Consider the following 9,474-nt stretch of genomic DNA (forward strand, 5'->3'; position numbering starts at 1 on the left):
GGGCGCACTTCTCCCGGGCGGAGCGCTCACGACCGGTTGGGTCGGCAGGCTGAACTCGCCCGTCGGAAGGTGGCCAACCCGACCTCCCTCGGGAGTGCCGGGATGGAGCTTATAGCCGACTGGGTGCTGGGTAGGTGCCGCTCGATCGAGGATCTCGGAACGCGTCCGCCCCCTTCGGGAGGGCCGTGGCCGCCGGTGGAGGCTGCAGTGCGGAATAGGTGGGGACTGTTCTCAGTGCCGGCCGCCCGTGCCTGTGGTTCTGTCGCTGGGTCGTGCCAACGAACGGATGCCGGGGGTCAGTGAGGAGGGTCGGTCGCCCACCCGACCCGTCTTGAAACACGGACCAAGGAGTCTAACACGTGCGCGAGTCGCAGGGTTGTGCCTAAGCCCTTGGGCGTAGCGAAGGTGAAGGGCGGCCCGGTCCGCCCGAGGTGGGATCCGGCAGTTTTTGCGGCTGTCGGCGCAGCACCGGCCGATCTCTTCCGCTCCGTCGGTGAGGTCGAGCAAGAGCGCATGCGTTGGGACCCGAAAGATGGTGAACTATGCTTGAGTGTGCACACATTTTTGCACAGTTTTGGACCTGTTTTTATCGGGTGTGAACAGTCGGCAAGTCAGATCCGTAACTTCGGGATAAGGATTGGCTCTGAGGGCCGGGTCGGTCGGGCTGCGGCGCGAAGCGGGCCTGGAACCGTACCGTGGCTGGGCGAGGCCCGTTGCTCTTTCAGGGGGCAGCGCGGTCGAGCCCGGACTAGCGTCGGGTCCTTCCCGTGGACCACCTCAGCTGCGCGGCTGTCATCCCTCGCGGGTGCAGTGGCTTCGGCCGGCGACAAACGGCCAACTCAGAACTGGTACGGACCGGGGGAATCCGACTGTTTAATTAAAACAAAGCATTGCGAGGACCGTGACCGGGCGTTGACGCAATGTTTGGTCGGGTTTTGACAGTATTGTTTATGTTTTAACTAATTATGATCGGATTTGACTGGTTTAAAACCCGTATGGACAGGTTTTGACCTTTTTTGTCTTGTTTGCAATGGTTGTGGACCGGTTTGGACAGGTTGTGACCGGTTTGAAATGGTTTTGGACAGGTTTGGACCGGTTTGGACAGGTTTTGGACCGGTTTTGATATGTTTGCACAGGTTTTGACCAGTTTTGATCAGTTTTGACTGGTTTAAAACCAGTATTGACTGGTTTTGATTAGTTTTGAATTGTTTGCACTGGTTTTCGACCGGTTTGGACCGGTTATGAAAGGTTTGGACAGGTTTTGACAAGTTTTGATCGGTTTTGACGGGTTTTGAGTTGTTTGCACCTATTTTTGACCGGTTTGGACCGGTTTGACCGGTTTAAAACCAGTGTTGACTGGTTTTGATTAGTTTTGACTTGTTTGCACTGGTTTTCGACCGTTCTGGACCGGTTTTGAAAGGTTTGGACAGGTTTTGACAAGTTTTGATCGGTTTTGACGGGTTTTGAGTTGTTTGCACCTATTTTTGACCGGTTTGGACAGGTTTGACAGGTTTGCACAGGTTTTGACCTAATTTCATTGGTTTTAAACCGGTTTGCGACAGGTTTTGACCAGTTTTGATCAGTTTTGACTGGTTTTAAACCTGTGTTGACTGGTTTCGATAGGTTTCGACAGGTTTGAACCGGTTTTGACAGGTTTTGACCAGTTTTGATCAGTTTTGACCGGTTTTAAAACGGTGTTGACTGGTTTTGATCAGTTTTGACTTGTTTGCACTGGTTTTGGACCAGTTTCGATAGGTTTTCGACCGGTTTGGACCGGTTTTGACAGGTTTGGATAGGTTTAACTGGTTTTGACGGGTTTTGCACCTATTTTGGACAGGTTTAGATAGGTTTTTGACCGGTTTGGAGAGGTTTGACCTGTTTGCACAGGTTTTGACCAGTTTTGATCAGTTTTGATCGGTTTTAAACCGGTGTTGACTGGTTTTGATCAGTTTCGACTTGTTTGCACTGGTTTTGGACCAGTTTGGATGGGTTCTCGACCGGTTTTGAAAGGTTTGGACAGGTTTTGACAAGTTTTGATCGGTTTTGACGGGTTTTGAGTTGTTTGCACCTATTTTTGACCAGTTTGGACAGGTTTGAACCGGTTTGGACAGGTTTTGCACCGGTTTTGATATGTTTGCACAGGTTTTGACCAGTTTTGATCAGTTTTGACCGGTTTAAAACCAGTGTTGACTGGTTTTGATCAGTTTTGACTTGTTTAAAACCAGTGTTGACTGGTTTTGATTAGTTTTGACTTGTTTGCATTGGTTTTCGACCGTTCTGGACCGGTTTTGAAAGGTTTGGACAGGTTTTGACAAGTTTTGATCGGTTTTGACGGGTTTTGAGTTGTTTGCACCTATTTTTGACCGGTTTGGACCGGTTTGACAGGTTTTCACAGGTTTTGACCTGATTTCACTGGTTTTAAACCGGTTTGCGACAGGTTTTGACCAGTTTTGATCAGTTTTGATCGGTTTTAAACCTGTGTTGACTGGTTTCGATAGGTTTCGACAGGTTTGAACCGGTTTTGACAGGTTTTGACCAGTTTTGATCTGTTTTCACCTGTTTATAACCAATTTGGAAGGTTTTGACCGTTATTGATATGTTTGCACAGGTTTTGACCAGTTTTGATCGGTTTTGACGGGTTTTGAGTTGTTTGCACCTATTTTTGACCGGTTTGGACCGGTTTGACAGGTTTTGATCAGTTTTGACTTGTTTGCACTGGTTTTGGACCAGTTTGGATGGGTTTTCGACCGGTTTTGAAAGGTTTGGACAGGTTTTGACAACTTTTGATCGGTTTTGACGGGTTTTGAGTTGTTTGCACCTATTTTTGACCAGTTTGGACAGGTTTGGACCGGTTTGGACAGGTTTTGGACCGGTTTTGATATGTTTGCACAGGTTTTGACCAGTTTTGATCAGTTTTGACTTGTTTAAAACCAGTGTTGACTGGTTTTGATTAGTTTTGACTTGTTTGCACTGGTTTTCGACCGTTCTGGACCGGTTATTAAAGGTTTGGACAGGATTTGACAAGTTTTGATCGGTTTTGACGGGTTTTGAGTTGTTTGCACCTAGTTTGGACCGGTTTGGACCGGATTGATAGGTTTTGATCAGTTTTGACTTGTTTGCACTGGTTTTGGACCAGTTTCGATAGGTTTTCGACCGGTTTGGACCGGTTTTGACAGGTTTGGACAGGTTTGGAAAAGTTTTGACTGGTTTTGACGGGTTTTGCACCTATTTTAGACAGGTTTGGATAGGTTTTTGACCGGTTTGGAGAGGTTTGACCTGTTTGCACAGGTTTTGACCAGTTTTCACTGGTTTTAAACCGGTTTGCGACAGGTTTTGACCAGTTTTGATCGGTTTTGACGGGTTTTGAGTTGTTTGCACCTAGTTTTGACCGGTTTGGACCGGATTGATAGGTTTTGATCAGTTTTGACTTGTTTGCACTGGTTTTGGACCAGTTTCGATAGGTTTTCGACCGGTTTGGACCGGTTTTGACAGGTTTGGACAGGTTTGGAAAAGTTTTGACTGGTTTTGACGGGTTTTGCACCTTTTTTAGACAGGTTTGGATAGGTTTTTGACCGGTTTGTAGAGGTTTGACCTGTTTGCACTGGTTTTGACCAGTTTTCACTGGTTTTAAACCGGTTTGCGACAGGTTTTGACCAGTTTTGATCGGTTTTAAACCGGTGTTGACTGGTTTTGATCGGTTTTGACTTGTTTTCACCAGTTTTGGAATGGTTTCGATAGGTTTCGACAGCTTTGACCAGTTTTGATCTGTTTTCACCTGTTTATAACCAATTTGGAAGGTTTTGACCGGTATTGACTCATTTTCACCAGTTTTGGTCCGCCTTGTATAGGTTTTCGACCGGTTTGGACCGTTTGGACAGGTTTGCTCAGGTTTTGACTCATTTAAACCTGTACACAACAGGTTTGGAAAGGTGTCGACCGGTTTGCGGTTTGGTCGGGTTTTGACAGTATTGTTTATGTTTTAACTAATTATGATCGGATTTGACTGGTTTAAAACCCGTATGGACAGGTTTTGACCTTTTTTGTCTTGTTTGCAATGGTTGTGGACCGGTTTGGACAGGTTGTGACCGGTTTGAAATGGTTTTGGACAGGTTTGGACCGGTTTGGACAGGTTTTGGACCGGTTTTGATATGTTTGCACAGGTTTTGACCAGTTTTGATCAGTTTTGACTGGTTTAAAACCAGTATTGACTGGTTTTGATTAGTTTTGAATTGTTTGCACTGGTTTTCGACCGGTTTGGACCGGTTATGAAAGGTTTGGACAGGTTTTGACAAGTTTTGATCGGTTTTGACGGGTTTTGAGTTGTTTGCACCTATTTTTGACCGGTTTGACCGGTTTAAAACCAGTGTTGACTGGTTTTGATTAGTTTTGACTTGTTTGCACTGGTTTTCGACCGTTCTGGACCGGTTTTGAAAGGTTTGGACAGGTTTTGACAAGTTTTGATCGGTTTTGACGGGTTTTGAGTTGTTTGCACCTATTTTTGACCGGTTTGGACCGGTTTGACAGGTTTGCACAGGTTTTGACCTAATTTCACTGGTTTTAAACCGGTTTGCGACAGGTTTTGACCAGTTTTGATCAGTTTTGACTGGTTTTAAACCTGTGTTGACTGGTTTCGATAGGTTTCGACAGGTTTGAACCGGTTTTGACAGGTTTTGACCAGTTTTGATCAGTTTTGACCGGTTTTAAAACGGTGTTGACTGGTTTTGATCAGTTTTGACTTGTTTGCACTGGTTTTGGACCAGTTTCGATAGGTTTTCGACCGGTTTGGACCGGTTTTGACAGGTTTGGATAGGTTTAACTGGTTTTGACGGGTTTTGCACCTATTTTGGACAGGTTTAGATTTTGACCGGTTTGGAGAGGTTTGACCTGTTTGCACAGGTTTTGACCAGTTTTGATCAGTTTTGATCGGTTTTAAACCGGTGTTGACTGGTTTTGATCAGTTTCGACTTGTTTGCACTGGTTTTGGACCAGTTTGGATGGGTTCTCGACCGGTTTTGAAAGGTTTGGACAGGTTTTGACAAGTTTTGATCGGTTTTGACGGGTTTTGAGTTGTTTGCACCTATTTTTGACCAGTTTGGACAGGTTTGAACCGGTTTGGACAGGTTTTGGACCGGTTTTGATATGTTTGCACAGGTTTTGACCAGTTTTGATCAGTTTTGACCGGTTTAAAACCAGTGTTGACTGGTTTTGATCAGTTTTGACTGGTTTTGATTAGTTTTGACTTGTTTGCAATGGTTTTCGACCGTTCTGGACCGGTTTTGAAAGGTTTGGACAGGTTTTGACAAGTTTTGATCGGTTTTGACGGGTTTTGTGTTGTTTGCACCTATTTTTGACCGGTTTGGACCGGTTTGACAGGTTTGCACAGGTTTTGACCTGATTTCACTGGTTTTAAACCGATTTGCGACAGGTTTTGACCAGTTTTTATCAGTTTTGACCGGTTTTAAACCTGTGTTGACTGGTTTCGATAGGTTTCGACAGGTTTGAACCGCTTTTTACAGGTTTTGACCAGTTTTGATCTGTTTTCACCTGTTTATAACCAATTTGGAAGGTTTTGACCGTTATTGATATGTTTGCACAGGTTTTGACCAGTTTTGATCGGTTTTGACGGGTTTTGAGTTGTTTGCACCTATTTTTGACCGGTTTGACCGGTTTAAAACCAGTGTTGACTGGTTTTGATTAGTTTTGACTTGTTTGCACTGGTTTTCGACCGTTCTGGACCGGTTTTGAAAGGTTTGGACAGGTTTTGACAAGTTTTGATCGGTTTTGACGGGTTTTGAGTTGTTTGCACCTATTTTTGACCGGTTTGGACCGGTTTGGACAGGTTTTGGACCGGTTTTGATATGTTTGCACAGGTTTTGACCAGTTTTGATCAGTTTTGACTGGTTTAAAACCAGTATTGACTGGTTTTGATTAGTTTTGAATTGTTTGCACTGGTTTTCGACCGGTTTGGACCGGTTATGAAAGGTTTGGACAGGTTTTGACAAGTTTTGATCGGTTTTGACGGGTTTTGAGTTGTTTGCACCTATTTTTGACCGGTTTGACCGGTTTAAAACCAGTGTTGACTGGTTTTGATTAGTTTTGACTTGTTTGCACTGGTTTTCGACCGTTCTGGACCGGTTTTGAAAGGTTTGGACAGGTTTTGACAAGTTTTGATCGGTTTTGACGGGTTTTGAGTTGTTTGCACCTATTTTTGACCGGTTTGGACCGGTTTGACAGGTTTGCACAGGTTTTGACCTAATTTCACTGGTTTTAAACCGGTTTGCGACAGGTTTTGACCAGTTTTGATCAGTTTTGACTGGTTTTAAACCTGTGTTGACTGGTTTCGATAGGTTTCGACAGGTTTGAACCGGTTTTGACAGGTTTTGACCAGTTTTGATCAGTTTTGACCGGTTTTAAAACGGTGTTGACTGGTTTTGATCAGTTTTGACTTGTTTGCACTGGTTTTGGACCAGTTTCGATAGGTTTTCGACCGGTTTGGACCGGTTTTGACAGGTTTGGATAGGTTTAACTGGTTTTGACGGGTTTTGCACCTATTTTGGACAGGTTTAGATAGGTTTTTGACCGGTTTGGAGAGGTTTGACCTGTTTGCACAGGTTTTGACCAGTTTTGATCAGTTTTGATCGGTTTTAAACCGGTGTTGACTGGTTTTGATCAGTTTCGACTTGTTTGCACTGGTTTTGGACCAGTTTGGATGGGTTCTCGACCGGTTTTGAAAGGTTTGGACAGGTTTTGACAAGTTTTGATCGGTTTTGACGGGTTTTGAGTTGTTTGCACCTATTTTTGACCAGTTTGGACAGGTTTGAACCGGTTTGGACAGGTTTTGGACCGGTTTTGATATGTTTGCACAGGTTTTGACCAGTTTTGATCAGTTTTGACCGGTTTAAAACCAGTGTTGACTGGTTTTGATCAGTTTTGACTGGTTTTGATTAGTTTTGACTTGTTTGCAATGGTTTTCGACCGTTCTGGACCGGTTTTGAAAGGTTTGGACAGGTTTTGACAAGTTTTGATCGGTTTTGACGGGTTTTGTGTTGTTTGCACCTATTTTTGACCGGTTTGGACCGGTTTGACAGGTTTGCACAGGTTTTGACCTGATTTCACTGGTTTTAAACCGATTTGCGACAGGTTTTGACCAGTTTTTATCAGTTTTGACCGGTTTTAAACCTGTGTTGACTGGTTTCGATAGGTTTCGACAGGTTTGAACCGCTTTTTACAGGTTTTGACCAGTTTTGATCTGTTTTCACCTGTTTATAACCAATTTGGAAGGTTTTGACCGTTATTGATATGTTTGCACAGGTTTTGACCAGTTTTGATCGGTTTTGACGGGTTTTGAGTTGTTTGCACCTATTTTTGACCGGTTTGGACCGGTTTGACAGGTTTTGATCAGTTTTGACTTGTTTGCACTGGTTTTGGACCAGTTTCGATAGGTTTTCGACCGGTTTTGACCGGTTTGGACAGGTTTGGACAGGTTTGGAAAAGTTTTGACTGGTTTTGACGGGTTTTGCACCTATTTTAGACAGGTTTGGATAGGTTTTTGACCGGTTTGGAGAGGTTTGACCTGTTTGCACAGGTTTTGACCAGTTTTCACTGGTTTTAAACCGGTTTGCGACAGGTTTTGACCAGTTTTGATCGGTTTTGACGGGTTTTGAGTTGTTTGCACCTAGTTTTGACCGGTTTGGACCGGATTGATAGGTTTTGATCAGTTTTGACTTGTTTGCACTGGTTTTGGACCAGTTTCGATAGGTTTTCGACCGGTTTGGACCGGTTTTGACAGGTTTGGACAGGTTTGGAAAAGTTTTGACTGGTTTTGACGGGTTTTGCACCTATTTTAGACAGGTTTGGATAGGTTTTTGACCGGTTTGTAGAGGTTTGACCTGTTTGCACAAGTTTTGACCAGTTTTCACTGGTTTTAAACCGGTTTGCGACAGGTTTTGACCAGTTTTGATCGGTTTTAAACCGGTGTTGACTGGTTTTGATCGGTTTTGACTTGTTTTCACCAGTTTTGGAATGGTTTCGATAGGTTTCGACAGGTTTGACCAGTTTTGATCTGTTTTCACCTGTTTATAACCAATTTGGAAGGTTTTGACCGGTATTGACTCATTTTCACCAGTTTTGGTCCGCCTTGTATAGGTTTTCGACCGGTTTGGACCGTTTGGACAGGTTTGCTCAGGTTTTGACTCATTTAAACCTGTACACAACAGGTTTGGAAAGGTGTCGACCGGTTTGCGGTTTGGTCGGGTTTTGACAGTATTGTTTATGTTTTAACTAATTATGATCGGATTTGACTGGTTTAAAACCCGTATGGACAGGTTTTGACCTTTTTTGTCTTGTTTGCAATGGTTGTGGACCGGTTTGGACAGGTTGTGACCGGTTTGAAATGGTTTTGGACAGGTTTGGACCGGTTTGGACAGGTTTTGGACCGGTTTTGATATGTTTGCACAGGTTTTGACCAGTTTTGATCAGTTTTGACTGGTTTAAAACCAGTATTGACTGGTTTTGATTAGTTTTGAATTGTTTGCACTGGTTTTCGACCGGTTTGGACCGGTTATGAAAGGTTTGGACAGGTTTTGACAAGTTTTGATCGGTTTTGACGGGTTTTGAGTTGTTTGCACCTATTTTTGACCGGTTTGGACCGGTTTGACCGGTTTAAAACCAGTGTTGACTGGTTTTGATTAGTTTTGACTTGTTTGCACTGGTTTTCGACCGTTCTGGACCGGTTTTGAAAGGTTTGGACAGGTTTTGACAAGTTTTGATCGGTTTTGACGGGTTTTGAGTTGTTTGCACCTATTTTTGACCGGTTTGGACCGGTTTGACAGGTTTGCACAGGTTTTGACCTAATTTCACTGGTTTTAAACCGGTTTGCGACAGGTTTTGACCAGTTTTGACTGGTTTTAAACCTGTGTTGACTGGTTTCGATAGGTTTCGACAGGTTTGAACCGGTTTTGACAGGTTTTGACCAGTTTTGATCAGTTTTGACCGGTTTTAAAACGGTGTTGACTGGTTTTGATCAGTTTTGACTTGTTTGCACTGGTTTTGGACCAGTTTCGATAGGTTTTCGACCGGTTTGGACCGGTTTTGACAGGTTTGGATAGGTTTAACTGGTTTTGACGGGTTTTGCACCTATTTTGGACAGGTTTAGATAGGTTTTTGACCGGTTTGGAGAGGTTTGACCTGTTTGCACAGGTTTTGACCAGTTTTGATCAGTTTTGATCGGTTTTAAACCGGTGTTGACTGGTTTTGATCAGTTTCGACTTGTTTGCACTGGTTTTGGACCAGTTTGGATGGGTTCTCGACCGGTTTTGAAAGGTTTGGACAGGTTTTGACAAGTTTTGATCGGTTTTGACGGGTTTTGAGTTGTTTGCACCTATTTTTGACCAGTTTGGACAGGTTTGAACCGGTTTGGACAGGTTTTGGACCGGTTTTGATATGTTTGCACAGGTTTTGACCAGTTTTGATCAG

The sequence above is a fragment of the Glandiceps talaboti genome, unplaced genomic scaffold, assembly GCF_964340395.1.
Source record: "Glandiceps talaboti unplaced genomic scaffold, keGlaTala1.1 scaffold_32, whole genome shotgun sequence".
In the NCBI taxonomy this organism is placed as follows: domain Eukaryota; kingdom Metazoa; phylum Hemichordata; class Enteropneusta; family Spengelidae; genus Glandiceps; species Glandiceps talaboti.